Raw genomic sequence first — 26,794 nt, forward strand, 5'->3', positions numbered from 1 at the left:
CAGAGGAGGAATCAGAATCGGTGGCTTTAGCTCCTTTCCCCACTGTGGTGCTCCCCTCACCTTCTGTCCCACTGGTCCCCATGGCTTTGTTGGACCCATGAGCTGCAACTCCCTCACTTGCCAGTGCCCTTGCTCCTTTGCTAGATGATGCTAATGCGCACATGGACAGGATGAGGTGGGGGAGAAAGGGAGCACAGGGTGAATGACAGCACCAAGGTCACAAACGGTGTACACATCACTGTCACACACTGAGACTGAGAATGTGCAGTATGGACCACACTAGCATACCATTGGCTAAGTACCACAGCAGGTAGGAGCCAAACACTGCCAGCTACATACCAACTAGGACCAGCTAAGCCCTGTCTGACATGGGAAGCCAGCTACCTAGCTATTAAAAACATGCATTTCACCCTATAAACCTAAGGTGGACAATGCAGCAATGCCTAAACTGGCATATTGGGGTATCCACTGGCTAGTACCCTGCACCCAAATCCCATGCCAGGAAACAGAGACAGTTGTCAAACACACTGTACTTACCCCCTTGTGCCTGCTGTGATGCCCTTAAGCGCCATCCAGCTCTGAGTAGGCCACCACCAGTGTGCAGGCCATCAGGTAGGTCAGATTTCAACAGGCACCCCTCCCTCTTTGGGAGGCCATCCCCAGCTGGACCTCAGCAGTCTTCTGGGCCCAGCGTATCAGGTTCTCCCACCTTTTCCTGCAGTGGGTGCTCTACCTGCTATAGACTCCCATGGTCTGCACGTCCTTGACGATGACACGCCACAACCCCTTCTTCTGATGGGCACTGACCTGCAGAGGAAACACAAATGGTGGGACCGCATTAACCAGACAATCCAGCCTGTCACACATATGGCCTACAAAACACATTCTCCCCTCATCAGGCACACACATGACCCGTATCTCTGCATTAGCGCTTCCACCAGCCATATCCCCCATTTGACATACTGGCAGCACACACACACATCTCCATGCAGCTCTGTTGCATTCAAAATATCCATGGTGTACTCCTCTGTTGGTCTGGAGGACCATACAACTGCCCATACATGAGTAGGACCCCATCCATGAGCCTCTCCAACTCATCCAACGTGAAGCCTGGGGCCCTTTCCCCTGTTGCACGAGCCATGGCAGGTTCTAGACACAGGTCACAGCAGCACACGCAATGGAGTTGTCGTCCTGTAGAAAGTCAGGAATCAAGTGAAGTGGTAAAAATAAAATGGTGGTCACATCCGCGGCGGTGATCACCGTCACCGCCGGCATTGATCATCATTGGTTCCCATACTCCATAGAAGGCTATGTTAGCCAATGAGGAATTGCACTGCAGTGCAGACTGCCTCCTGCCATGACCCGAACTCCAGCGGAGTTAGGTCACTTCCACCTGTTCCTGAATACAGGAAAGGCGGGTGCTATTTTCTAATGCTGGCACACATGTACAGATTGATAAGTACATCATTGAAGTTGAATGTTCTCACCTATACAATTCCAGTGTCCAACATACAAGAATTCTCTGTGTACACTGCTGTAGTGTGTTCATGGTTCTTCTAGTCACTCCCTCCTTACTTTAGGGTTCATTATGTACCAACCACTGTAGGAGGAGGAGGCAAGCACCCATGTACAAACCTCCTGTGGACTTGGATACACTGGAGGACAGACCCATCATACTCACCTATCGTCTGGACAGGGCCACAATCACAGAGCTGTGCACACAATTGCAACCTGATTTGCTACATGCTATCCATTGCACCATAGCAATATCCCTTCTTGTGCAGGTACTCTCAGTGCTCTATTTCCCGGCAACTGGCTCTTTCCAGGTGACAGTGGGCTTGGCTGGAGGAATATCACAGCCAATGTTCTCTATTGTGCTTGCAAGGGTTTTGGAAGCCTTGCTCAAACATATGTGCAGCTACATCACATTCCTCCAGGTAGATGATTTACCCAGTGTGAAGGCGGACTCTATGCAATGTGACATATACCACAAATAATTGGGGCCATTGACGGGACCTATATTGCCTTAGTCTCCCCCAGGGCCAATGAACAAGTGTACTGGAATCAAAAGAGTTTCCACTCACTCAATGTCCAGATGGTGTGCCTTGCTTCCCAGTACATCTCCCATGTCACTGCCAAGTATCATGGGTCGGTGCATGTCCTGGGGAATAAAAGTGTCCCACAGCTGATGGCACAACTACAGAGGCACAGAATGTGGCAAATAGGTGAGCCTGAGTCCCCACCCAATGTATATCAGCGTATGCCTTTAGGATTCGTAGCCCATGCCATTGTGCAGGGCTAATGTGTGTCCCTTACTTCTTGCAGGTGATTCCAGCTGCCCAAGCCTGTCCTGGCTCCTGACCCCTGTTAGGAATCCGAGAACAGAGGCTGAGAATAGGTACAATGATGCTCATGGGTGTACCAGGAAGATTGTCGAAAGGACCCTCAGGCTCCTGAAGGCTAGATTCAGGTGCCTCCAACTGACAGGTGGATTCCAGTGCTTCTCCCCTGAGAAGGTCTGCAGAATTGCTGTGTGCTGCATGTTGCACAATTTGTCCCTCAGGAACCATGTGCCCTATCTACAGGAGGAGGGGGTGACAATGCAGCTGTGGCAGCAGTAGACACTGAGGACAGTGAGGAGGAGGAAGGGAAGGTGGATGTGGACAACAGGTCACATATGATTATGCAGTACTTCTAATGACACTCAAGAAAGACTGTTGAACTAAACATTTCTACATTTTAGTGCTGTGCTACGTGACTGTAGCATAATGCAAGTCATCACCTTTGCATCCCACCTGACTGTCACCTATGCCTTCCTTTATTTCAGATGTTGGTGTTGTTCCAACAGTGTTCTGCTGTGATGTGTACAGACTGCTGAGACACATTTGTAGGATGGGTCAACATGTTACTGGACATTTACACAGGATCATACAGTTCATTACAGTTATATACATTGTATGTTACCTGTAGATAAAGCACTATTACTCAAGTGTTGTCCAAGAGTGTTTATTGAAAATTGGTATACAATAGAAAGTGCAGTAGAGTGGGTTGATGGTTGGGTATAGTCCAGTGTAGTGGGCCAGTCTGTTTGTAGCACAGGTCCAGTGTCCAAGGGGCCATAGGAAGAGGAGCAATTGCAGTTCAAATTGGACAAGGTGACACAGTGGAACACAAGGGGGACATTCAGGAGAGCTAATTTCCTGGCAGTGGTCTTTGTGTTGGCAAGTGTCTCTGGTGTCTACAGGTTGCAGGGACCATTTGCTGGGAGGTTCACCTTCTACAAGGGGAGGTGTGCTGGTAGCCTGTGGGTCCTGTGTTATGGCCTCCTGTCTACTAGCTGCAGCAGATGTGGAGGGCTGTTTAGTACACTGGCTAGTGGAAGGGGCCCGCTGGTGTGCTGTGTAGTCCCTTATGATGTTGGCCATGTCACCCAACACTCAAGCAATGGAGACCATTGTGAAATTCTTGCTAGATCTCCTGGTGGTGTTGCTCCTGCAGCCGCTGGTTCTCCTGCATGATGTTTATCACCTGACCCATCTTGTCCTGGGATTGTTGATATGATCTGTTTACTTACTTCCTTTATCTCGCAACACGCACTTGTGACAGCTTATCAAGGCTGTACCCACCGGAAATACTAATAACTCTTCAGTATTTGGCACAACAACCCATTACTCATGCTTTTTCTTGATGTTGTTCATCTCACAACATTTCTGGGACATTACATTATACATATACTTTTGCCTTGAGAAAGTCTTGTTGACGAAACATGTGTCGGCTGATGTTCATTGGATTTATGTTGCATTGGATGAATAAAACTTTTACTGCGTATAGTCGTGTGATTTGAACTTTGATCGATACAGCGTACAAAGAAATGGACCTTATAGACTACTGCGGTGTGCCTTGGTAGAACAGTAGTGATGGCCCAGGACATTAGTGAGTGCCTCTTGAGCAGTCGGTTCCTGGGCCTATCCTCCCCTTGGTGAACAGCTGTTCTCAGACTGTTATTGGCCTCCTGTGCCTATGTCCCCTGAAAGGTGTTCCCACTGCCACTGACCCCTGGACCCTCATTGTCTTGCTTTTGAGGTGTGGACTGGGGTCCCTGTACAGGTGGGCACACTGCTGATTGACGTGTCCTGGTGACAGAGGTCTGGGGACATTGGGTGGCTGCTGTGGTGTTGGATACTGAGGGGGAGGCTCTGTGGTAGACTGGGTATGGACTGGGGTAGCCGACTGACCAGTGGTCACTAATGGGCCAGAGAGTTCATCCCGATCCAGAAGTCCAAAGTAACTGTCATCACTGGGGGCATCTACTGGTGGGGTACTGGGTAGCCATGGCACCTCCTCGCCGCTGAGGTTGGCTAGGGCACATGTGGGGTTGTAAGTGGTGTATTATGCTACATGTCTGTGACATATTCTGCATCTCTAGCTTCCCCTATATTATTGCTGTTGCCCTGCCACCTTTATTTGTGTGTGGTGACAGATTGTGGGATTGTTAGTTCTCCATGCTGTGCATGCATTGGTGGTGGGTGTACATGCAGGGCTGGAAGGGATGTGCATGCAGTGGGTATGGCATGCAGGGCTTGGCATTTAGATATGTTGATTGTGGTGGTGCACTGTGTGGGATGGAGTGGAGTGATGGGAGTCAGGACCAGGGTCAAGATGACATGCAGGAATGGGGGTGATAGGTAGTAAATGTTGAACCCCCTGTGTCCAGTCCTCTAGCAACTCCAGTGAGTCCCTCAGGATGCAGGATTGCCAAGACTTGCTCCTCCCATGCTATCAGCTGTGGGGGAGGAGGCGGGGGTCCTGCTATGGAATGCACCTTCCCCCATAGGTCGTTCCACCTCTTCCTTATGTCATCCGTTGTTCATGGACGCTGTCCCACAGTGTTCACCCTGTCCGCGATCCTCCACCATAGCTCCATCTTCCTGGCAATGGATACCTACTGTACCTGTGCTCAAAACAGCTGTGGCTCTACCATGACTATTTCCTCAACCTTGACCAGCAACTCCTCATTGGTGAAACGGGGCTTCCCTTGTGGAAATATGGTGTTGTGTGGTGTGTGTAGGTTGTGCAGGGGTGATGTGTGATGTGGTGGGGTGTGTGGTGCGCATCGGCTGAATTGGTAGTTGTGATGCGTGTGCAATTCTTTTTTGGATTGTCCTCGCAAAATGTAGCTCTCATGTGCTTGCAGAGGTTTGTGGGTGATGTGGGTGTGTTTTTTGCAGTGCTGTTGGTGGGTGTGTAGGGTGTGTATACTTGTGTCAGGTGTGGGTTTCTGGTTCTGGACAACTTTGTCTTGTTTTGTTTTCAGTGGTCATATCCACTGCTGCGCTGTTCACTGCCAATGGTTTACTGTCTTTGAAAGTCCGCTGTGGTGATTCATGGGTCATTATTTGGAGGGTGTTTTGGTGTTGTAACGGTACAGGTGGTAGTTCCATCAGTTTATCACGTTCAGTGGGTCTGGCATGTGGTTGTGGCTGTTTTCTTTTGGTTTTGTGTGTATGTGTCAAAATTTGGCGGACGGATGTTCGCCTCCACAGCGGTATGTTGGTGGCAGTCACTGTGGTAGAATTCAGAATTTACCGCCAATGTCATAATGAGGGCCTAAGGGTCACCACATGTTTATGAACACACATGAACAACAGCTGTTATCATCCAACATTACTATGATATCAAGTAGGCCCCAACAACAAACTAAATAAAAGTGACGACTGCATCTACCATACCACATGCTTGCATTCCATTTGAACTGTCAACAGAGTTGCCCACAGGAAAAGCAGTATCTAAGACAACTACAATTGCATGGCTGAAGTTGTGCAATCACAGTAACCATTGACCAAGTAGGAGACCACATCACCTTCAATGCTTCACCTCATTGAGCATACCTCAGTTACATGTTATCCTACAATAGTAGCCCAATGCCAAGTTCATTATCACAAATCCCACACAAGGTCCTGCAGACATCTATTTGTCACATACACAATAACACAATAATAAAAAATGATGATACCTGAACATGTCATGTTGATGACAGCAATACAGTAGCCTGGAGAAGGTGACATGGAAATACTATTGTCATACTGGAAACTTATCAACAATTCACACTTTACCAAGTGAAACTTGTCCCAATGGGGTAATGGAGGGAGGTAGTACTAATGTTGCTCAGAAATGCCACACATTTGGCATTGAAATAGACACTATAGGCAAAATGTGCAAATTGACAGGGAGATATGTCCCTAAAATCCATAATACAATGAATCAGCAAGCTCCAGGGAAGTCATCAATAATGCCTGCCACCCATTATGATGACATCATTTGATTGCATCAGTAGATGCCATTAGTCCTTTGTATGTTGTAGAGGCACAGACATTTTAAAGTACTTGTAGAAGGCCCTCAACATATTGCCCAATGGGAAGCTACATCACTGTCTTCATTTTGGTCCTACAAACCCAGATGTCTGAGTATGAATGGGTGTACCCAAACACTTAATATTCCAACCTAACTGCAAGTCACTCCCTGATGCATGCCAACAGTCAGGTTACAAACTTTCCCCATTACACATGTGCAGTGCTCTTTCGAACATGATGCTATATCAATGGCATGGAAATGCACATTGTGGCTAAGACTTCTAGTCATGTGTCACGTCCCTCATTGCTGCTGCAGTTGTACATATTAAATGACATGCAGTGATGGTTGAGGGTATGTGTCAGCCACCAACCAGTGGTGACACACTCCTGTCTGTGCACCACATGAAATGTAGACCCATTGCAAATGTCCTATTCCAAACACAGGTTGGCATGCACATACATGTGAAGGAATACAGAAATCATCACATTAAAACAAGTAGACCATGCATGATACAGCAGTGTACACTTCTTGTCAAATAGAGAAAGGGACACATTGCAATATGTTGATGCAAGTAATGTTGGCAACAGGAATGGCACACAACTCATGTCAATTGACATTTCTCAATTACCAGAGGATAGTATTGAGTTGTAGCTTACTCAAAGAACAATGTGGTGGTCATTATGACCCCACGGCCGGTGCTAATGTGGCGATAGTACCACCAACAGGCTGGCGGTACTTACCGCCACATTATGACATATGCCAATGTACCACTCCGAGCGCCATGGCGGTAGCAGCCACCGGCTGGAGTTGATAATCTCCGTCCCGGCGGCCGCCATTGTGCCACCGCCAGTATTATGTTCCTGCCTACCACCTTGGGTTTCATGGCGTTCGTAATGCCATGAAAACCATGGCGGTAGGCCCTATTAGTGACAGGGAATTTGTTCCCTTTCACTGATAGGAGGCCCCCTCCCCCCAAACCTCCAAAGGCACCCTCCCAGCCCCCCTACATCCACGCTCCCAAAACACACACACATGCACGCAGACACACACTCATACATGCATGCATACATTCATGCATGCACACATCCGCACACACATCATAACATACACGCCAACATGCATACACATTACCATACATACACACACTCACACACATTTATACACACTCTCACACATTCATACATGCACACAAACAACACTACACACATACTTGCATTCATGCACACACTCACACATACATTTACATACACCCACCCACACACACAACACCCCCCACCCCCTTCCCCTGTCAGAGACCTGACTTATCTGGTTCCAGGGGGGCTTCCGGAAGGGAATGGGATGGGGCGCAGGTACCGCCAGCAGCACCCACCAGCAGAACACCGCCAGGCCATATTATTTGTCATAACACAGCTGGCAGCAGTCTACTGGCGTGGTGCTGCTAGTGGTAGCAGTACCACCTTACTGCCATCTGCCAGTATGTCCACAGCAGGATTTCCGCCCATCTTGTGGCGTAAATCCGGCTGTGGTCATAATATGTCGGACGGATGGTAGCTGCGGCGACGGTCTTTTGGCAGCCATTGCAGCGCCGGTAGGCGGTTTTTACCACCAATGTCTAAATGAGGGCCTGTATGCTCTATCACATGTATGATAGTCATCTTCACATTACAGACAGTAATGAGACACCAACACCCATCACATGCTGAAGACAAGTAGCCTCTCTGTGGCACATGCCAATATACTCATTTGAGCAGACACATGGCTGAGGACAGTGATCCATCACTTCCTTTACTTTGGCCTGTAACACTGATGAGTAGTGGTCTGGAGCATATAATTTACACCCACAACAAGAACAAACATTACTTGATTGATCAATGTACATAGCCATATGTTGCCCCTGGAGATCAAGTGGTTTGAGGATCGTACACAGGTGTGTCCTAGGTCCTTGAGCCACTAGGCAAGACACATCAGTATGCACCACATGTCATATCTACACAAACAGTCACTCATCTATTGTGTCACACATGGCTCATCCCTAATCATCAGGGGGAGATATCAGAACCTAACACATTAACTTGGTAATGTGACAGGCATAAATATGCCCTGTACATCCCCCCTTGTGGCTGCTCTGCTCCCCTCAAATGCCCATCAAGGATTGGGTATGCCACCGCCAGGATGCAGGATATTGAGAGGTCATGGTCTGATGTGCACTCTACTCATCTTGGGAGGACAGCCCCAGCAGGACTTCCACGATATTGCAGGCCCAGCGTCTCATGTCCTCCCACCTCTTGCGACGGTGGCCGATCCGCCAGCTGTGGATCCCCAGGGTCTGCATCTTCTGAGTGATGTCTCCCTATATCTCTTCTTATTGACTTTTACCTTCATGCATGCAAAAGACAAATCAAGATATTACAAACACACGTTTTGGCACAAATGGTTGAGTCATACACATGTCAGAAACACCAAGCTAGAAATGTTCAATTTGTCAACACATCACAAGTGTAGCACAGACAAGCCTAACAGTATAGGGACCTGACTGCAGACATTTGTATCCATCTGAAGACTAACCCACTACCCTGCTCAGGCCTACAATGACTAAGCAAGCCTACTGATATTAGGTAGCCCATGCTCTAGCAACATGTACTATGATATGACAACAATAAAAAACTACACACATATGTGGTTTCTGAAGGGTAAACTCCTTAGGACTGAATGGACCAACATATTCATGCTCTGTGAAATTGACTCACTGTATTGGGGGCCAGATGTATCAAACATTGTGCAATCACAAATGGCCCAACGGTAACTTGTTAGCAATTAGGAATTAGGTATTGGGAAGGGGCATGTCAAGGGCGTTGCTTCCTAATACCGAATTGCAGAGGTATGTATGATTGTTTTTTTAACATGAATGCGGTTGTGGTACCCTACTTGCAAAGGAGAAGGGGTCCCCAAGGAATCCCTTTCCCTTTATCAATGCGTGCGGAAAAAAAAAATCAGAGCAGGGAGTGGTCCCATGGACCACTAACTATTCCTAAAAAATTACAAGAAAAATGTAAATTTTTCTTTTTTTAAATGCTCCCATTTTCCTTTAAGGAAAACCGGCTGCAGTTAAAAAAATAGTGATTGCCTTATTTAAACGCAGTCACAGACATGCTGGTCTGCTGAATCCAGCAGGCCACCATCCCTGTGATTGTCGCCATTTACTATGGCTCGCAAATTGTGACCTACCTCATGAATATGGAGTTTCATACATTCCAATTGTGATTACTTAATTGTGATTCTAAAAAATCGTAATTTGGTAATCTCTATTGGAATTAATGATACATCTGGCCCATAGTCCCTACAGGCAATTTCCAGAGTACAGACTTCACCATTACACTTAGGTGACAATGAAGGGGCTGGCATGGGGTTTACAGAAAGTATGTTTCCTGTGCGAACCTGTGGCCTACCAAATGTACACTCATGCAATTCAGGGGTGGGTTATGTTGTATGTACCTGTACTATAGAACACTCCTTCGGAGATATGTGTCTATCCTGCGGAGATGTCATCAAACATACAAAAGTATGCATTGTACAATTTCTGCTATTTGACCAAGCTACTGAGTCTCATGTTATGGCCTCCCAGGAATCAACTCCCTGTCTGCACTGTTGGACTGTCATTAGTGGAATAAACCTGTAGTGTACAATTATGACTTATGTGAAGGTGACAACAGCACTGTGGGAGTATGGGGCCTGTCATGAGTCAAAGACACACATTGACAATGATGCAGACTTGACATATGGGTGTACCTCATTATCCATTCCTAATCTAGTCAATGACCTGAGGCATTCAGGGCATGTTTTGCCACTAGGGCACTTTATTGTCCACATGACCGGATCTGCTGGTGTACAGGAATTGGGCACAGTGCCACAGTTGCATAGTCACAGTGACTCTCCCACAGCCTGGACTAGGTCCCATTTTGGGAGATACATGTGACAGGCCCTGGTCTCTGCAGGCGAAGCATACAGAACCTACATGCCACTCACATTTCCATCACTTCCATGCATGACAGTACATCATGTGGACATCAGCAATTTGGCATGAGGTTTGTGACTCATACAAGATGCATACACAGATCATGCTGTCATACATATACATGCTGTCCAACATTTACAACAATTATGAAGTAAGAGATATCATTGAATGGCAGTAAGTATCCTTGCCTAGTTATGTGCTTCCAACACAAGGAGGATCTAGGGCCACAAGAAATGTCAAACAACACAATGTGAATGAACTTAACATATAATAGAGGCCACCAATACCTGCACAATGTAGATATGATTGATGTCAGATATACTGCAACAACAGGCACACAAGAGGTCTAACTGGCTTATAGGGAAACATTGTAGCCTGTAAGAAGGGAGGAGATGGTGTTGAACAGAGTCAATTGTGCAAAGGAGGTACTTACCTGCTCCTCTGGTGAGCCATGAAGCTGTTCATACAGGGACACTAAAAAGCATCTCCAGCTCCTCTGGAGAGAAGGCAGGGGCCCTATCACCTCCTGGATTTGCATGATTGCTCTCAGAGGTGGCACACAGCATCCCAGGCAGTGGAGATGTTGCTGGCAGCAGTGTCAGGAGTCAAGTGAGTGAATGTGCACAACATGGGAGTCACATCCACCATGTATATGGTCATCATCGATGACGGACACAGCCATTGGGCCGCGACCGCAAGAGGCAATAGCGTTAGCCTATGGTGGCAGAACAAATGGAACTGCCAACTTCTGCCGCCGTCCACGGGCAGTTCCTAATGTCCAGTGGAGTTGGCCAGGCACCCGTCATTTTGGTTGCCTGCAATACTGTATTTGGCTTTCTAAACTGTGTCACACTAACAATATATGTGTTGTAGCATCACAAACACTATTATTATGTCTAGTCATATCGGTCAATGTACGCAACCACCAATGTAGTGTGTTGCAGGGCACAAATCGCCTTTGACTGCGGTACACAGTCCACCACAGCAAACGGTCTTTATGGTGGTCGGATAATGCAGGTACATTTTAAGGGTCAATTGTGTAGCACATAGTTGAGTTTCATCCAGATCCATGTTGCAGACACATGTGTTGACAAACACAGGGGCGGTCACATGTGACCTTTGTGTGTTGTTGCCAACTGTGATGGACACTGGGTGACATGTCTATCCAGTCGTAAATGCTTTGTTACATGATATGATTGGTATGCATCATGTATGTTACTGTTAGACACACTGACTAATGTTACAAATCATGTCTTGTCACTCATAGGTAACCTGGGAGAGGGAGGATGCATCCAACTCCGGTCTACCATCCACTGCCAGACCTTCAGACCATGGAGCAATGACATATAATTATGTTATAATGCCTGGATAGGCAAACAATAGCGCTGTCAGTTGAAGCCAGATCTGATGCCAGCTTTTACATATTCAACCTGCAAACCACCCATTGTACAATTCATGTCATTATTGCACTTCCGGGCCACAGGGTCCTTCCCACATACAATTGCCCTATATGCTGTTATGTCCCAATTTGTGTTCATTCTGATGTTGAAGGATTTCCTTGCCGCAATGTTGGAACATATTGACAGCTATAACAGGTTCACCAACGTGATGTCAGGATTTAACCAATGTTAAGGTTGACTTTATGGTTTTGCCCACCATCATGTCGTGGGGGCCACCTGATGGCAAACATGCTGGCTTGATGCTACCGCAGGCCACTGAACAAGTCTATCACAAAAGAAAGAACTTCCAATCCATCAACGTGCAAGTTGTCTGTTTGGCAGTTCTCACATGTATGGGCCCTTTATATGGGACCAGCACATGATTCCTTCATAATGCGGAGCATCCCTATATCACAGCTGATGTCACCATTGTACCCAGAGAGGGCCTGTCTGGTTGGTAAGTCACATCTGCCCTGATCATATGTCCTTGGTTGTTGATGCCGCTGAGGAATCTAACTACGTCAGTGGAATTCTGCTTCAACGAGGCCCATGGAAGAACACAGAGGTGAGTGGAGCAACCTTTTGGGCTCCTGAAGGCCTGATTTAGGTGCCTGTACAGGACTGGTGAGTTCTTCTTTTACCCAACCTGAAAAAGTGTTTTAGATCACTGTGGCATGCTGAATGATCCACAACATCATCCTGCAGAGGAATATCCCGTACATCCCAGACAAGGGGGAACCTCCAGTGCTGCCAGGTAAAAATCCTGAAATGCCAAGTGAGGATGACAAGGGTGAAGAGGAAGGAGCTGACTTGCGAGAAGATCTCATCCACAGCTACGTCTCATGAGTGTAAGTATGTCTTGTGATGTCATGACTGTGACTGTGTGATGAACTTTATTTGTGATAAAGTTTTGAGTTGAGCGTTTTGACTACAGTTAGTGAGCTAATACTCTGCAATAATCAGCCAAAGGCTGCTTAATGCAATAGCTTTTAAAACATCTCTACCTTGAGGATATTGCTTTGTTTGTGTCAGTTGCCTTGCAATGTACTTTGTTTTCCAGATGCTTGCTATGTGACTTGTATCATATGTATGGTTTCAAGCCTATGCTCCTTATTTTGCTTGTTGCATGGGTAACTTCATCATGACATCTTCATGTGGGCATTTCAGAGTTGTGACTTTGGAGGTATATGATTGAGTTCTGACATTTGAACTGGACATTAATTGTAGGTCACAGAGTTTGGGGGTATGAGACCTATGCCAAGACAGCTTGCACAGTGTTTGAGTAAAATGGTCAGAAGTGCCCAGTGGACCTGTTTTGTATGCTGTGATGGGCCGATTGCATCATGTGTGTCATCATGTGGGCATGAAATATGTAGTCCTAGCTTATGACCTAGCTTATGACAAAGTCATGTTTTACTTTAAATTGCCTAAACACTCTTTTTGTCTGACCTGTATCTAGGTGTAGATGTGTTTCATCATTGTAGGCCACAGTGCCTGTGCCACACCACTAACATATCTTTGTGTCATACCGCAAGACGCATGGGCACTAGATTATGATGGCCCTGTGATCAGGGACTGCTGTGCTGCCATATGTCTATATCTTGGATTATGTGATGTTGGATTACTTTGGTATGGTATGTGATAAGGGCACGCTGTTGACTTAAACAATATCAATGTTTGCCTATTCTGGCAAATCCCTTCCTCTTGTGGTCTTGAGGTCTGTACCTGTCAACAAGTTCATTTACTCAGTATGAGTCAATTTTTCTTTCCAGTAGTCCTGAAAGAGTGACAGCCTATTAGCTTCACACTGTAATAATAGTTTTCGTTTTAGGGGACACTTGTATGTAGGTGTTTGTGTGGGAGGGTTTTAATCCTTAGCTGGAGACTGTGCAAATGCAACATATCCCATTTTGGGCAAGTAGCTTGGATCATCATTGTGTGGTTCACTTGGCCTGACATATCTACATGGCTAAATATTTATTGTGCAGCTATGACTAACTGAAAATATATGTGACTTCACCCAACCAAATATCAAATGTGAAGAGGCCAGTTACAGTGAATGAAATGACTGGAGTAGATTCCGCACCATTGAGAGTCCAAAGTCCAGAGTACTCCTCCCATTGAAAATGGTAGGTGGTTCAGGATCAGTCCAGAGTAAATGTGTAACACACAAAGGAGGCCCTTAAAGGAAAATGGTTATTACTGGTGGTGGTAGGTATCTTGCCATCCACACTTCCTGGATTCTTTGCTGGATGTCCCTGCCTGTGTGTGTGGAAGGGTTACTATAGAGGCAGGGGTGTCTGGGCCTTGGTGTTCCTCTGGCAGGGCCATCCTTCCAGTTGCTGGCACCAATATGGTTGGACTTGCTGTTGATTGGCCAAAAGAAGGGGTAGGCTAGTGTGGAAAAACCTTGCTCAGGGTTGTAAGTATGTCCCTCAACACCCCTGTTAGGGAGGCCATGTTGTTAATGTGGGCCTCCATCTGTTCCGTAAGCACCTGGACCATCACACCTTGGGACTCCTGTTGACCCCCAAGATGTGGCTGGTGGTGTTCCAGCCAAGAGCAGCCCCAGTGGCCTGACCCTGCTATCCCACAGCATCTCTCTCATGTACCCTACCGCCACAAGCCTGTGCCCTTGCCAGAGGGTGCTCCTCCAACTTGTTCCCGGATACTCATTGCCCGAAGTGTTGCATTGCACCTCAGGGTCCAGGACTGGAGGGCACGAGATGGTAGACACTGTGCTTGGAACACAAGCTTGGGGGCGAATAGGTGACTGTCATGTAGAAGCAGCAGGGCTGGGAGGTGACGTTGTGGGCAAAGTGAGACTCACCGTTGCTTTCTGACCAGTTTGCCCAGATAGGCCAGAACCGTCCTCTCTGTCTGGACGTCAAGGAATGTCATCTTCACTGAGGGCTTTTCCTTGGCTCAGTGTGCCCAGTGACAGATCCACCTGTTGATGTAAAACATAGGAGCAGATTTAAGAAAAGTACCCATTTACACCGCACTACTGCCACCATGTGTGCGGCATATTTAAAATACTGTGCACCATGGTGCAGGGTAGGGGTCTATAGCATCAGAAGTTTTGACGCTATTGATGACCTGTTCAGGGTTAGCATCAAAATGTTGGCGCTAACCCTGAACAGTGCATGGGGGCCCATTATAAATAATGTTGTGCTCCCTTTGAATGCCTGCTCTGAGCATACATTATGCCTGCCGCAGGCATAATGTGGTGCAAGGGGTTACAAAGTGGTGCTATGCATGCATTGCACTACTTTGTAAATCTGATGCAGCGTTGTTGCTATAGTATCGCGACGCTGGAAGTTGCAGTCTGGTCACTCCCTGTACTACACACACTAGACCAATGTTATACCCCTAGGTGAGCACACTTAGGGGGTCATTCTGACCCCGGCGGTCATGGACCGCCGGGACCAGGGTCGGAGGGAGCACCGCCAACAGGCTGGCGGTGCTCCACAGGGTATTCTGACCGCTGCGGTTCAGCTGCGGCCAGAAAGGGAAAACCGGCGGTCTCCCGCCGGTTTTCTGCTGCCCTGTAGATGACACCCCATACCGCCATCCTGTTCCTGGCGGCAGATAGGATGGCGGTATGGGGTGTTGTGGGGCCCCTGGGGGCCCCTGCAGTGCCCATGCCAATGGCATGGGCACTGCAGGGGCCCCCGTAAGAGGGCCCCACTTTGTATTTCAGTGTCTGCTTTGCAGACACTGAAATACGCGACGGGTGCCACTGCACCCGTCGCACCTTCCCACTCCGCCGGCTCAATTCTGAGCCGGCGTCCTCGTAGGAAGGCTCTTTTGCACTGGGCTGGCGGGCGACCTTTTGGCGGCCGCCCGCCAGCCCAGTGCAAAAGCCAGAATACCCTCCGCGGTCTCACGACCGCGGAGTGGTATTTTGGAGGGGGGAACTCTGGCGGGCGGCCTCCGCCGCCCGCCAGGGTGAGAATCACCCCCTTAATTTGATAGTTGACAAACAATTCTTTGGGGGTATGTGACCGCTCTGATGTTGGTTGGAGTAGCAGAAACAGGGCCTGCTGGGAGTTGCACTCAGATCACTCCCTGTACTACACACACTTGACAAATGATATCCCCCCAGGTAAGTACACCTCAATTGAAAATTAACACACAGTGGTATTTGGATAAGTGAACATTGGGCTGTTGTTTGGAGTTACTGACACAAGGCCTCCTGGGAGTTGCAGTCAGGTCACTCTCTCTACTACACACACTATACGAATGGTATCCTCACAGGTGAGTATACTTCAATTGTGAGTTCACAAACAAGGGTAATTGTGCATGCACCCTTTGTTCTGGTTGTTGGAGTTACTGAAAGAAGGCCTGCTGGAGTTGTAGTCAGGTCAGTCCCTCTACTTCCCAACACTATGCAATGATATCCCTTCATGGGGGAAACTCCATTTGAGAGTTAACAGACATGGGTATATGTAGAAGTATACATTGTGCTGGTGATTGGAGTTATAGAAACAAGGCCTCCTGGATGTTACAGTCAGGTCACTCTCTCTACTACATACACAATACAAATGGTATCCTCACAGGTGAATACACTTAAATTGTAAGTTAACAAACAATGGTAATTCTGCAAGGGAAGCCTGTGCTGGTGGTTGAAACTACTGAAACAGGGCCTCCTGGGAATTGTAGTGAGGTCAGTCCCTCTACTTCACAACATGGTATCCTCCCAGGTGAGTAAACTTCATTTGAGAGTTAACAAACAAGAGCATATGGAGAATTGAACACTGTGCTAGTGGTTGAAGTTACAGCCACAAGGCCTCCTGGTTGCAGTCATGTAATTCTCTCTACTATATATTCTTGAGCAATGCTATCCCCCAACATGAGTACACTTCATTTGAGAGTTGACAAACAGGGGTCTTTGGATAAGAGGACATTGGTCTGGTAGTTGGATTTGCCAAAACAGTGCCTCTTGGAAGCTACAGTCAGGTCACTCCCATTGCTCCCCAATACTTGCCAACTGTTTTGTTTTACATATCTCTATACAGGCTGAATTTATGTTTGTGCATATGGTATTCATGGCAAGCCCTCAGAATGGCCAAGATCTTCTTCTCCCAGGGAATGAGTAATAATGGTGCACTGGGAGGGCCATCACCAGTTTTTCTCCTTCGTTCGCAGGGTGGTGCGTACAGCATTCACTCTGTCGATGATCCTGTCCCTCTTTTCAATTTACATGTTTACATTTTTGTGTTTACAAATTTATTTTTTATGTAATTGCTGTCTAATGTTCACATTTATGCTCCAAATATGTTTCTTTTTTCCTACAATTTAATATCACTAAATAATATTAGGGTTTTAGTTTAGAAATAAATACACATTGAATTTTTAATTAAATATGTTTTATATATAAGTACATGTTTGTATGTAATTTTACAGATGTATAGCATTTACTTAGTTTGTAATGAAATCAATGTATGTTTAACATGTTTAAAAAGATGTTGATTTTCATAATTATTTTGTAATTAGTTTTTTCATTATAACATGTTTTTTGTAATTTTATTTAGCCAAAAAATTATTTACAATATTATAAATTAAGTCATTGTAAATAATTTAAATATTTATGTGTGCAATCAAAAACTTTCATGTTATATATGTATTTAATGTGATATATGTTATAAATGATTATATGTTATTCTTTTTTTTGTTGGTCAGAATCAATCATAACATATACATAGGGCAATGTCAAGTATTAGCCAATAATTACAGTAAGCAGTACATACATAGGCAAATTCCTAAAGATCCAGAACATAATAGATAATAATACTACATCCAGCCCACCCACCCAAAAAAAAAAATGTTATATAATGGACAGTTCCTGATCAAAGTTTACCGATTATCTCCTAGATCCCATTTGAGCCCAGACCAAGTTATATCAAACTTTCAAATGGATCATGCTCCTCTAGATCTGGAAAGCATGAGTTCCAGCTGAAATGTCTGTTGTATGTATCCTCCCAGGTGAGTAAACTTCATTTGAGAGTTAACAAACAAGAGCATATGGAGAATTGAACACTGTGCTAGTGGTTGAAGTTACAGCCACAAGGCCTCCTGGTTGCAGTCATGTCATTCTCTCTACTATATATTCTTGAGCAATGCTATCCCCCAACATGAGTACACTTCATTTGAGAGTTGAAAAACAGGGGTCTTTGGATAAGAGGACACTGGTCTGGTAGTTGGATTTGCCAAAACAGTGCCTCCTGGAAGCTACAGTCAGGTCACTCCCACTGCTCCCCAATACTTGCCAGCTGTTTTGTTTTACATATCTCTATACAGGCTGCATTTATGTTTGTGCATATGGTATTCCTTGCAAGCCGTCAGGGTGGCCAAGATCTTCTTCTCCCAGGGAATGAGCAATAATGGTGCACTGGGAGGGCCATCACCAGTTTTTCTCCTTCGTTCGCAGGGTGGTGCTTACAGCATTCACTCTGTCGATGATCCTGTCCCTCATTTCAATTTTCCTACTGAGAGCAGTGGGCTGGACATGCTTTTAGTATGATTATGAGTATTTGCAGGCTCGGAAACTGCAAAGGAGAACACTGAGACAGTTTTGAAAAATTGAGATACTTGATGAGTGCAGTTTTGATATATATGGAGCAACTCTGACTGTAATTCAAGGATTTGATGACATTGAAGAAATTGAATTGGGAAATAAGTAAGGTGGGACTAACGCATAATACCCTGGGGGAATAGATATATCAAGAGCCACTGTGCCCAATGGCCATGCCCAGGGGACAGAACTCTCCTGGACATGGCCATTGGGCAGGGGGGCATGACTCCTGTCTTTGCTAAGACAGGAGTCATTTCCATGGGGGTTGTGCATCAAAAAATGGCGCAAGTCAGGTTAGAGCTAATATTTTTGACTCTAACCTGACTTCCACCATTCTTTGGTGCACAACCCCCAGTCTTCCCTTCGCCTCCGCTGCTCAGTTACCGTCATTTATTTTGACGCTAACCATGCCACAGCACCAGCTAACATAATTCCATAAATAAGGCGCAACTTTTATCTACAACTACAACTTTTTTACGCAAATCTGCCTAAGTGCTGATTTGCGTCAACAATTATAAATATGGACCCTGGTTTTATCTGTACTAATATTCCTGCTCCATCCCAGAAGTCATGCTCACCAGCCCAATGGCCATGCCCAGGGGACTTGAGTCCCCAGGGCATGGCCATTGGGCACAGTGCCAAGTAGGGGGGTCCAAGTTAGGCCCCCCCATCGCACTTTGCAAAAAAATATTAAAATACTTATCTGGACTTACCTGGGATGGGTGCCCCCATCCTTAGGTGTCCACCAGGTGTGAGTGCACGTGGGTGGGGGTGTCCCTGGTGGCAGGGAAGGGCACCTGTGGGCTGTTTCCATGGTCTCTGGCCATGGAAAAAGCCCTACAGGTCTCCTAACACCTGCCCTGACCCAGGCGTTAAATAATGGTGCTAAGCAGGCTTAGCACCATTTTTTAAGGCCCTCCTCCTCCGGGAGTGATTTTTGCACGGGAGGATAAATAAGGCGCTAGGGTCTTTGAGTCATTTTTTGCCCAGGAATGCCTACCTTGCATCTCATTGATGCAAGGTAGTGTTCCGCTGCCAAAAATTGACTTTAACTCCAATATTTTGGCGCTAGTCATGTCTAGCGTCAAAATATAAATATGGCCCGAGTCTCTAGTTGGTAGAGGTATGCACCCTTGTCCAAGTAGGGACCACAATCCTAGTCAAGGTAAGCCACAGCAAAAACCAAATTATCCTGTGCTCACCCTCGGATAGCTTTGCACAGAGCTGTCAGGCTCAACTTAGAAGGCAATGCGTAAAGTATTCATGCAATAACTCATATACTAACACAGTAAAAACACCACAAAAACACACCACACAAGTTTAAAACAATAGACAGTATATATCTGAAACAAATAGGATCAACACAATAAAAATCCAATGTGCACAAGGAAAGGTATGAATTTTTAAAGATTAAATCCAGATAAAGCGTTATTTCCTAAAATCCAATGCCACAGGCACCGGTCATCGAATCGCACGGACCCCCCATCACAGTACCTTTGAAAACGAAGAAACAAAGGCGTCGCATGGAGTCATGGAGTTGAAGCATCGCTGGAGCGGCGCCATTCCCTTATGACATCCAGGGAGGTGAGGCGTTGGTTCCGTACTGCGAGGCAGTAGAGTTGAGGCATCTTTTCTGTCCAGTTGCAGGAGGAGCTGGTGTGGCGTCAGTGTCAAGGTGTTGGTTCCTTTTGACCCAGCCTGGTTGATGAATTCAGTTGGTCAAGATGTGAAGAGTCGACTTTGCAGTGTCGCGTTCACACTGCATGATGTCTGCGGCATCGTGGCAACATTAGACTTGCTTTGCAGGCCACGGTCATTGCGTGCAGTGAGGACCATGGGTCGGGAACAGCTGCGGCATCAATGCTGGTGCTGCTGGAGTAGTTCCTGGCATCACTGAAGTTGGAAAACTAACTAAAAATTAGCTGGTGAAGTCTTTGTTGGCCCTGAGGCTTCAGAACAGGAGGCACGCTCAATCCAAGCATTTGGAGAGCACTTTTGGGGAAGGCAGAGGCAACCAGGCAACAGGGCAACAGCAGGGCAGCAGCCCTTCTCAGCAAAGCAGTCCGGATGAGTCCTTTGGGCAGGCAGACAGTTCCTCTGGCAAAGTTCAGATGTAGATCCAGAAGTGTCTGATCTGGTGGGGTCAGAGACCCAGTTTATATACCCAAAACGCCTTTGAAGTGGGGAAACTTCAAAGAGTGGTTTTGAATTGTACAAGTCCCCTTTCAGCCAAGTCCTGTCTGCCAGGATCCCTGTGGTGGTTATCAGTCCTTTGTGTGAGGACAGGCCACTGGCCTTTGAAATGTAAGTGAGAGCTCCCACCCTTCATACCCAGTGTGACACATTTATTATGCAGATAAATGCAGATGTGTGTAAGTGGCCTTTGTTTATGGCTGTCTGGGTGGAATGCACAACGGGAGCTGTCAACCAGCACAGACCAGACTTGGATTGGAAACAGGCTGCAATGTACAGATGGGAGGAAGTGCAGAGAAATGCTCACTTTCTAAAAGTGGCATTGCTAAAATAGTGATATTAAATCCAACTTCACCATAAGCTGGATTTTCTCCTACAATTCTGGGTATACTAAACATGATAGGACCACTCATTACAGATCAGAATCTACCACTCAAAAGTATATTTGAAGAGCAGGCCTCACGGTAGTGAAAAACTAATTTATGAGTTTGTCACTGCCAGGATATGTGAAACACATAAGTACATGTCTTGCCTTTTACCTACATAGCATCCTGCCCTATGGGTTATCTAGGGCATGCCTTAGGAGTGACATATATAGAAAGAGGAGAGCTTAAGGCTTGGCAAGAAATGTTAAATGCCAAGGTAACGTGGCAGTGAAACTGCACACACAGGTCTTGCAATGACAGACCTGACACATGGTGAAGGGGCTTCGTATGTGGGTGGCACAATCAGTGCTGCAGGCACACTATTAGCGTTTTATTTACAGGCCCTGGGTACACGTAGTGCACTTTACTATGGACTTACAGGTGAACTAAATATGCCAATTAGGTAGGAATCAATGTTACCATGTTTAGGGGAGAAAGCATATGTACTTTAGCAGGGGTCAGCAGTGGGGGAAATGTGCAGAATCCTAAAACCAGCAAAACAGCATCAGAAAAATGAAGCGAGGCAGGCAAAAACTTAGGTGATGACCAACCTAAAGATGTCAGGTCTAACACTGACCATATAATTCCTGACAAAAAAGAAAAAGTTGCTCTGAGATATCCTAAGGATTGGTATAAATCAACCTGTCACTGCCTCTAAATCTTGGTATAACAGCTTTTGCCTTTTTATTGGCAATTTGGTGCACTAAGACCCATCCCACCTGGTACCCATACTCATATTGAGGGGTCTTATGAATGGCGTAACTGGCTGCTACTTTTTCTTTCAAATTTCGTCCTAATGGAGACCGTTTATTGGTCAACTGAAAATGTACTTTCTACTCTCTAGTGGTACCTTTGCCCTCTGTGCTTATAGCCCTGACATGCAGAGTTTCCAGCTGCTTCATCTCCCTTGAGGTATTTAGATTAGCCATGTAATTAAACTGCTCCATAATCTCCCAAATTTACACTTTCATAGTGTCTCAAACCACATGAGGGTGGTTGTGCCTATATTAAGCCCAATAAATTCAGTGAAAGAGATTACAACAAATATACAATACTCAGAGTTGTTCATGAGATATCAAGGAAAAGTAAACGGATGCCTCTCCAGTCTTGCTGCCACAGGTTTGATTGAAAATAATTTAGGATTGTGACCAGATGTAACTGTAGGGCATACCTCCATATCTACAACAAGGCACGTCATGAAGCAAAGTCCTCCACCACAGATCATGTCGGTCCTAAATTACTGCTTATGCAAGGACGAGAAGAAAGTGTAACTCAGAATGTTTGGATACAATGCCTTCCAAATGTCCATCAACCCATGGAGAAGATAAAGGTCCTATATGAACTCCCTAGTTTTAACCATGCAAGGCATAGCACAGTGATTAGTAGTGTTGATACTATAGTCCATAACACAAGTAAAATTCCCCATTATGAGCAGCTCCCCAGAACACCCACCAATTCAAGAGCAAGCAACTCAAAAACGCCAGGATCATCAAACTTTGGCCAGATACCACACAGACAACATATTTCTGACGATATCAATCATGAATTGCGCTACCATCTATCTCCCCCGTGAGTCGGCAGCTGTTTTTAAACCTTGATTGCTAAATTCTTAACTACCATGATAGCAACTCTCCGAATGGAGACAGATTGAGCATAACTAATAATGTTTTTATATGACAACTGGGCTAACAAGGAGCGATCTTTATAAGCTAGTTTGAAATCTATGAGGGCCACGAAATGTAGGGAGTACATCCTGACTTCCTCCTAACTAGTCCACGTTTATTGGGCGAGATGAGAACTGACACATTCCACCACATGCACTTAATCTTACTCAGATACCAATAACCTTTGGCTACACGCTGACAGCCACTAAAGAGACAGCAGAAATCCCCACTCAGCATAGGGCCCTAAATGCCTAAATTCTATTTGCAGTGCTTAACCGTTCTGACCTTTTCCCCCAGCAATGCCTACAAATAAATATCACAATCGTAGTGCCCCTTTCCCCTTCCTTCCCTCTCCTTCACACACTGCTACTCACCCCATATGCAGTTAGGAAAATCCTCCCTATCCCTAAGCTGTCGATAGAAGAGGGACAGTCAGTAGAGCCACCTCCCAAAACCATCATGCACTATCAATCCACATTGCCACCCAAATGAAAAAGAAAAAAATAGCAAATTACACCACCCTCAGCCTTGCCATGAGATAGAGCCAAAGATATATACACTTCCATTATTAGGAAGAGAAAGTATACTGTGATGAACCAAACTGCATTCAAGACGACTGATTACCACAGTGCAAAAAAAAGGGAGCACACTGCCTCACACTCCAGCAAAAAGCTGGCCCCAATGCATCTTGGTAAATGCAGTCAGATTTGTTTCACATTAACATAAGTAATCAAAGTCTTTCACCTTAGTAGGTGCAGCAAGTGCTGTGTATCTCTGGACACGTGTTTCTGGGTTTCACCTGTCATCAGCAGAGAGCAGCATATTTTGTGGGGTTGCTTGAAATGCCACCAAACGTCTTCTCATGTTTATGTGCCACTCTGGTGAGCAGGTGCCTCACCAAGGCTCGTCAGCCCGTTAGCTCAAGGGAGCCGTCATTCGACACAGTGCAAAAAAAAGGGAGCACACTGCCTCACACTCCAGCAAAAAGCTGGCCCCAATGCATCTTGGTAAATGCAGTCAGATTTGTTTCTCATTAACATAAGTAATCAAAGTCTTTCACCTTAGTAGGTGCAGCAAGTGCTGTGTATCTCTGGACACGTGTTTCTGAGTTTCGCCCGTCATCAGCAGAGAGCAGCATATTTTGTGGGGTTGCTTGAAATGCCACCAAACGTCTTCTCAGGTTTATGTACCACTCTGGTGCGCAGGTGCCTCACCAAGGCTCGTCAGCCCGTTAGCTCAAGGGAGCCGTCATTCGACACAGTGCAAAAAAAAGGGAGCACACTGCCTTACACTCCAGCAAAAAGCTTGCCCCAATGCATCTTGGTAAATGCAGTCAGATTTGTTTCACATTAACATAAGTAATCAAAGTCTTTCACCTTAGTAGGTGCAGCAAGTGCTGTGTATCTCTGGACACGTGTTTCTGGGTTTCACCCGTCATCAGCAGAAAGCAGCATATTTTGTGGGGTTGCTTGAAATGCCACCAAACGTCTTCTCATGTTTATGTACCACTCTGGTGAGCAGGTGCCTCACCAAGGCTCGTCAGCCCGTTAGCTCAAGGGAGCCGTCATTCGACACAGTGCAAAAAAAAGGGAGCACACTGCCTCACTGTGAGAAGGTAGCCTCTTTCTAGCCTTGTTACCCCCACTTTTGGCCTGTTTGTGAGTGTATGTCAGGATGTTTGTCACTGTTTTCACTGTCTCACTGGGATCCTGATGGCTAGGCCCCGGTGCTCATAGTGAAAACACTATGTTTTCAGTATGTTTGTTATGTGTCACTGGGATCCTGCTGGTCAGGACCCCAGTGCTCATAGGTTTGTGGCCTATATGTATGTGTCACTGGGACCCTGTCACACAGGGCCCCAGTGCTCATAGGTGTGCATGTATATGTTCCCTGTGTGGTGCCTAACTGTCTCACTGAGGCTCTGCTAACCAGAACCTCAGTGGTTATGCTCTCTCATTACTTTCAAATTGTCACTAACAGGCTAGTGACCAATTTTACCAATTTACATTGGCTTACTGGAACACCCTTATAATTCCCTAGTATATGGTACTGAGGTACCCAGGGTATTGGGGTTCCAGGAGATCCCTATGGGCTGCAGCATTTCTTTTGCCACCCATAGGGAGCTCTGACAATTCTTACACAGGCCTGCCACTGCAGCCTGAGTGAAATAACGTCCACGTTATTTCACAGCCATTTTACACTGCACTTAAGTAACTTATAAGTCACCTATATGTCTAACCTTTACCTGGTAAAGGTTAGGTGCAAAGTTACTTAGTTTGAGGGCACCCTGGCACTAGCCAAGGTGCCCCCACGTTGTTCAGAGCCAATTCACTGAACTTTGTGAACCATTACACGCGTGCACTACATATAGGTCACTACCTATATGTAGCTTCACCATGGTAACTCCGAATATGGCCATGTAACATGTCTATGATCATGGAATTGCCCCCTCTATGCCATCCTGGCATTGTTGGTACAATTCCATGATCCCAGTGGTCTGTAGCACAGACCCTGGTACTGCCAGACTGCCCTTCCTGGGGTTTCACTGCAGCTGCTGCTGCTGCCAACCCCTCAGACAGGCAGCTGCCCTCCTGGGGTCCAGCCAGGCCTGGCCCAGGATGGCAGAACAAAGAACTTCCTCTGAGAGAGGGTGTGACACCCTCTCCTTTTGGAAAATGGTGTGAAGGCAGGGGAGGAGTAGCCTCCCCCAGCCTCTGGAAATGCTTTGTTGGGCACAGATGTGCCCAATTCTGCATAAGCCAGTCTACACCGGTTCAGGGACCCCTTAGCCCCTGCTCTAGCGCGAAACTGGACAAAGGAAAGGGGAGTGACCACTCCCCTGACCTGCACCTCCCCTGGGAGGTGTCCAGAGCTCCTCCAGTGTGCTCCAGACCTCTGCCATCTTGGAAACAGAGGTGCTGCTGGCACACTGGACTGCTCTGAGTGGCCAGTGCCACCAGGTGACGTCAGAGACTCCTTGTGATAGGCTCCTTCAGGTGTTAGTAGCCTTTCCTCTCTCCTAGGTAGCCAAACCCTCTTTTCTGGCTATTTAGGGTCTCTGTCTCTGGGGAAACTTTAGATAACGAATGCATGAGCTCAGCCGAGTTCCTCTGCATCTCCCTCTTCACCTTCTGATAAGGAATCGACCGCTGACCGCGCTGGAAGCCTGCAAACCTGCAACATAGTAGCAAAGACGACTACTGCAACTCTGTAACGCTGATCCTGCCGCCTTCTCGACTGTTTTCCTGCTTGTGCATGCTGTGGGGGTAGTCTGCCTCCTCTCTGCACCATAAGCTCCGAAGAAATCTCCCGTGGGTCGACGGAATCTTCCCCCTGCAACCGCAGGCACCAAAAAGCTGCATTACCGGTCCCTTGGGTCTCCTCTCAGCACGACGAGCGAGGTCCCTCGAATCCAGCGACACCGTCCAAGTGACCCCCACAGTCCAGTGACTCTTCAGCCCAAGTTTGGTGGAGGTAAGTCCTTGCCTCACCTCGCTGGGCTGCATTGCTGGGAACCGCGACTTTGCAAGCTACTCCGGCCCCTGTGCACTTCCGGCGGAAATCCTTTGTGCACAGCCAAGCCTGGGTCCACGGCACTCTAACCTGCATTGCACGACTTTCTAAGTTGGTCTCCGGCGACGTGGGACTCCTTTGTGCAACTTCGGCGAGCACCGTTTCACGCATCCTCGTAGTGCCTGTTTCTGGCTTTTCTCCGGGTGCTACCTGCTTCAGTGAGGGCTCTTTGTCTTGCACGACGTCCCGTCTCTCTGCAGGTCCAATTTGCGACCTCCTGGTCCCTCCTGGGCCCCAGCAGCGTCCAAAAAAGCTAAACGCACGATTTGCGTGTAGCAAGGCTTGTTGGCATCCATCCGGCGGGAAAACACTTCTGCACGACTCTCCAAGGCGTGTGGGATCCATCCTCCAAAGGGGAAGTCTCTAGCCCTTGTCGTTCCTGCAGTATTCACAGTTCTTCAGCCTAGTAAGAGCTTCTTTGCACCAACCACTGGCATTTCTTGGGCATCTGCCCATCTCCGAGCTGCTTGTGACTTTTGGACTTGGTCCCCTTGTTCCACAGGTACCCTCAGTCAGGAATCCATCGTTGTTGCATTGCTGATTTGTGTTTTCCTTGCATT

This window comes from Pleurodeles waltl, chromosome 2_2 (genome assembly GCF_031143425.1).
Source record: "Pleurodeles waltl isolate 20211129_DDA chromosome 2_2, aPleWal1.hap1.20221129, whole genome shotgun sequence".
Classification (NCBI taxonomy): Eukaryota; Metazoa; Chordata; class Amphibia; order Caudata; family Salamandridae; genus Pleurodeles; species Pleurodeles waltl.